The sequence below is a fragment of the Elephantulus edwardii genome, unplaced genomic scaffold (assembly GCF_000299155.1).
Source record: "Elephantulus edwardii isolate Elephantulus edwardi_28Jun2011 unplaced genomic scaffold, EleEdw1.0 scaffold00234, whole genome shotgun sequence".
Taxonomy (NCBI): domain Eukaryota; kingdom Metazoa; phylum Chordata; class Mammalia; order Macroscelidea; family Macroscelididae; genus Elephantulus; species Elephantulus edwardii.
Window position 1 is genome coordinate 587,322 of NW_006399984.1, and position 5,705 is coordinate 593,026.

Sequence of the window (5,705 nt, forward strand, 5' to 3'; positions counted from 1 at the left end):
ATCATATCTACTACATCTTTGGGGGAAAAAAGCTAGAGATCAATAGTGGAACAGACTATCAGTTATTATATATAAGTTTATATTTAGGAATAACATTTTAAAAATGAAGAATCTAAAGAATAGATTTGATGTATTGACACTAATGACCAAGTATTAGACACATTGTAATATGACATTAAGAATACAACACAGAGGAAGACATTCAAATGGCCAATAGATACAAGAAAAATGCTCAAGATCACTGACAATAAGGGAGCTGCAAATCAAAACTTCCATGAGATACCATCTCACCCCAGTAGTAGAGACAAAGTTTAGCAGGGCAGCAAGCAATTAATGTTGGAGAGAATGTGGAGAAGTGAGAACTCACACACCGGTGGTGGGACTGTAAAATAGTTCAACTGCTCTGAAAGGCACTTTGGTGTTTCCTAAAACAATTGTACACAGAAACTCCATATATCTATTCCACTACTAGGAATATACCCTATGGAAACTAGCACTGAGATAAATGGAGATTTGTACACCAATGTTAATGGCAGAATTATTCACCATTGCAAAAACACAGAAACAGCCCAAATGTTAAACCACAATAGAATGGATTGAAAAAATGTGGTACATTCACACAGTGGACTACTATACAGCACCCAGAAACAATGATTTAAGAAAACAAAACAAAACTATATAACTAGGGGCAAGAAGATGGAGGCACAGCAATAGTCCACAGTGGGGATGGAGGCCGCCTCCTTGGGCTGTTTCACATATTCCATGTGCTTGCAGCTGTTTAAGAAGCCCATACTGGTGCCCCACATACACGTCTTTTGCTCTGCATGCCTGCAGGAATGTCAGAAGCTGAAGAAGCCTGTCTGTGGGATGTGTCATAGTACTTTGGCCCCTGGTGTCGAGCTTCGAAGCTTGAGCACAGAGACTACTTGCAAAGGCTGCCATAAAAATATATTCCTATCCAAGATACAGGCCCATGTGACTACTTGTTCCAAATACCAGAATTACATTATGTAAGGTGTGAAAGCCACCACTAAGGATGCATCTCTTCAACCAAGGAATATCGTTTTCTTTGCCCTTACTGTCCTGAGAACTTTGATCAGGAAGGACTTTGTGGAGCTCTGCAAATTATTCCATAGTGCAATATCAAGTCTGTGGTTTGTTTGATATGTGCCTTGATGCCCTGGGGGGACCGCAACTACCACAGCATCAACTTCATGAATCACATCCAGCACCAGTTTGTTTATGATACTTTTGTGGACTATGACATAGATGAAGAGGACATGATGAATCAGGTGCTGCAGACTCCATTGTGGACCCATGATCTCTCTGCAGTGTGTTTCCCCATCCAGAGCTTCCACATGTAACGCTAGAGTCTTGCACCTCCAGTGTACAGCAGACTTGGGATGAGCAGTGGCATTAAGGATGGGGTGCATCTGACATGAGAGACAGGGGCTCTAGGGCATAGCCTCCTCTTTCCTTGACCTCTTACCAAAGTTGTTTTCCCCTTTCGTTAGTGTTTTGTCACCCAGTCTAGTCTCCTGTTAATTCTCAGCTACTTCCATCTCCTCTTCACTACCACCTGATCTCTGTTTCATACAGTTCCTTCTAGTCCAGGGATAACCTCAGGTCCTCTGAGCCAGCCAGAACGTTTTTTGGGGTCATGAATAGCACAAATGAGACCAGCACCATCATCTTGTCCTTGAGGTGTGAGCACTGGCAGTGTGCATGTGAGCAGTGAGAAGTTCCCAGTGCGCTCTGCCACTTCCACTTAGCTGTGTATGGCAGCAGCTGCTACAAGATAGATGGCCTTTTGGGTCTGATAGCAGAAATTTTGATTAACAATGTTTGCATCCTGCCCCTGAACACCCTTAGCATCAACTGGTTCAGCCATAAATGCTTGCATGGTGCCTTTTTAGGATAAGGTATAAGCACATTTTTGGTCAGAGTTTTTCTAGGGTAGGAAATAGGAGGAAGGTCACAGCTTTTTGGTTCTGATTTTCAAACTGACGGGAGCTATCTGCATGATTGCATCAAATTGAACTCCTTATTTGGGAGCATGCTAACAGTCTTGTCCTTAAAATATGCAAAGTAGTCCTGAGTAAGAAGGGTGAGGCGGGGCTTGAGACGAGAGTACTGATTCTTTTTTCTCTTCAGTTGGTGACTTAATTTTGATTGAGCATTGTTTTCCTGTCGCAGATGGTTTCCTGTGACATTGGTTAGCCATGTAAACAGGTTTATGAAAACCTCCAGATGCAAAGCAAGGTTCTAAGCAGGCTGCTCTTACACCCTGTTGTCTCTTGTGACAAGACAGACTGTTCATAAGAGAGTTGTTGTCCATAAAATCTGTCTACTAGTTGTGCCAAGAAAACTGGAGAACAGCCAACTGGCCCACTGACTGGAAAAGATCGATATTTGTTCCCATTCCAAAGAAAGGTGACCCAACAGAGTGTGGAAATTATTGAACAATATCATTGATATCACATTCAAGCAAGATTCTGCTGAAAATTATCCAAAAATGTTGGAACAATATGTCAACAGAGAACTGCCACATGTGCAGGCTGGATTTAGAAGAGGTCGTGGTACTAGGGATATTATAGCTAATGTTAGATGTATCTTAGCAGAAAGCAAAGAACACCAGAAGAATGTCTATCTGTGCTTCATTGACTTTGCAAAGGGTTTTTACTGTGTGGATCACAATAAGCTGTGGCTGACTCTGAGAAGAATGGGAATCCCAGAACATTTGATTGTGCTAATGCGAAACATACTTGGACCAAGAGGCAGTTGTCAGAACAGAGCAAGGAGACACTACATGGTTCAAAATCAAGAAGGGGGTTTGGCAGGGATGTATTCTGTCTCCATACCTTTTCAATCTTTATGCAGAACAGATCATCTGAGACGCTGGGCTATACGAAGAGGAATGTGGAAGAATCACCAATAACCTGAGTTATGCAGATGACACAACCCTGCTTGCTGAAACTGAGGAGGACCTGAAGTGCTTGCTGCAGAAGATCAAGGACTACAGCCTCATATATGGACTGAAGCTCAACATCAAGAAAACAAAGATTCTCACCACTGGGCCAATTAGCAACATCAGTATGGACGGTGAAGAGATTGTGATAGATAACGGTTTTAATTTACTTGGTTCCACAGTCAACAGTCTTGGTAACAGCAGCCAGGAAATCAAGAGATGAATTGCATTGGGAAAGTTGGCTGTGAGGGTCCTCTCAAGAGTACTGAAGAGCAACAATGTCAGACTGGAGACTAAGGTGCATCTGATCCAGGCTATAGTCTTCGCAATTATGTGCTATGCATCAGAGAGTTGGACAGTGAATAGGGTTGATAGAAAGAGAATTGATACCTTTGAGCTGTGGTGCTGGAGAAGAATGTTGAATATACCACGGACAGCTAGGAGAACAAACAGGTTTGTCCTAGGGAGGGTGAAGCCAGAATGCTCCCTGGAGTCAAGGATTCTGAAGCTTCGTCTGACATATTTTGGGCATGTTGCAAGGAGGGACTGGTCCTTGGAGAGGGACATCATGTTTGGCAGAGTGGAGGGGCAGTGAAGGAGAGGAAGACCTTTGATGACATGGATCGATTCTGTGACTGGAGAGGTGGGAATAAGTGCGTTTGAGATGGCTATGTTGGCACAGGATAGAAGAGCCTATTAGAGCTCTTGTACATAGGGTCACAATGAGTCGCAAGTGACTCGATGGCACATAACAACAACAACAACTAGAAATGGACTTTGGTAACAGTTCAGGAAGCCCCAAGTTCTAGTTCACAGATATTGATAAATACAAGATTAAAGTGTAGATCCACTACTCTGTAGGAGCAGAAACTGGTCAACCAAAAGGCACATGAAATTAGGTCATTTTTTCACCCTGTCAGATATCTTGAGTCCAGAGGTGGAAATGGTTCTAGCCTGTGGCCAACATAGGGTGTAACTGAAGGGCTCTGTTCCTGTGCCACTGCTGTAAGCCTCCCTCTTGACTCTGAAAAGAGCCCGTGCTGGACAATGCCCTTACTGGGGAGACCCGACTGGAGCACATCCATCTTGCTGGTGGTTCAGAGAAACTTGACTGGCTTTCTTGTATTAAGTGTACTTCATGCATTTATAATAAGATGACCTTCCAGAAAGTGTAATTTGTTATGTTTTGGATTTTAAACGGTGAAAGAAATAAAAATATATTTCATAATTTAGAAAAAAATACTATATAACTAATGGAAGATTGGAAAGCATTGTGCTAAGTGAACTAACTAGTCTTATGAGGACAAATATTGCATAAGACTATGATTATTAAAATAGAAGGATAAATAGTAAGATATGTGGGATCAGAGTTTTGATAATGGGTATGGGTGAAATCAGAGTTTTACAATTTTGTGGGTAGAGGGAAGGGGTAAAGGAAATGGGAAAAAGCTGGTGAGGACCTGAAAAGGCAGAGTAATGGTGGGCATAATCCAATGGAGATTAATTTTATAAAACATAATGAATGATAATGATTGTATGAAAGACAATGTGAATGAAGAATAGTGTGAAATACAATGTATATGAATTTTATAAGCAAACCAATACAAAATGAAAACTTAAAAAAAGAAAATACAATACATAAAAAGGCAAAAAATCATTAAAAAACAAAGGAAATAATAGCAAAATAAATGTCAAAAGAGACTCTGAACGTTGATGTAGAAGGTAGAGAAATTAAAAGAAGATTAGGAAGTAATAGAGCTGACTAGAAGATTTCAAAAGGTAACATATTGTAATGCAATGTTCAAAGATTTTAAGTTAAACCATCAAAAGAACATGTTTAACATTTCCCGAGCTGGAAAAAGTGAAATCATTCAATCCTCAATTTTCAATACCAAAGGAAGCATCAAAAGAAGATGAAAGGAATTCAATGATGCGCTCAAAGTACCAAAAAAGAATTATCTGTTGCTCAGCCATTTTAGAAAGTAGCATATAATCAAGAACCAACAGTAGGGAGTGAAGAAGTTCAAGCTTCACTTAAGGCATTGGCAAGACTCAAGACTGTAAGGATTGGCAGGGTAACCAGTAACCCATCAGTAATCTTCCCCCCTCCCACTTAAACATTGTGTGCTTATAATAGTACAACACTAGTAATACTTGATAAACAAGTCAAGTCAATAGGGTAATATTTTAGAACATATAATTTAATAAGTATAAAGTATGTAAATAATCAATCAAGTAAGCTTGTGAAGCTGTTCCAGAAACAGAAATTAAGATATGTAATAGAAATTTTCTATCTTTTAGTATTTTTAACAGAATATTTCTTAAGGCTGCTTAATGTACAGTTTCTCATTTGCCATTTCAGAAGTCCTTTATTATAAAGATAATTCTTTTGTCTGATGATAAACAGCATCCACATTGTTAGTGATTATTCTGCACTTCCAAGTTGGATAAATTACTTTTTTTCTTGAGACATACGTTTCCTTCTGTATTTCTGAGGTAATGCTTTTATAATTTCTTCAGTGTCTGCTGGCCCCTAATGCATCAGAAAGTCTGGTCATTTACTTGCCTTCAAATGCTGTGATATTGCAGAAGAATGCAATGGGATTCTTACTATCTCAAAACTTGTGATACAGTGAGTTTAGGGCTGTCAGTTCTATCAGGAAACCTTTTTAACAGAGTATATGGCTTGACCACTTGAATGAGCCGGCTGCAGACACCATTCTGCTGGCCTGTTGTG

General features: G+C 40.1%; 1 pseudogene; it reads left to right on the top strand.

The window, feature by feature from the left end:
* The first annotated feature begins 726 nt into the window (after nucleotides 1-726).
* LOC102862907 lies at nucleotides 727-1,364 on the top strand (annotated as a pseudogene).
* The last annotated feature ends 4,341 nt before the right edge of the window (nucleotides 1,365-5,705 follow it).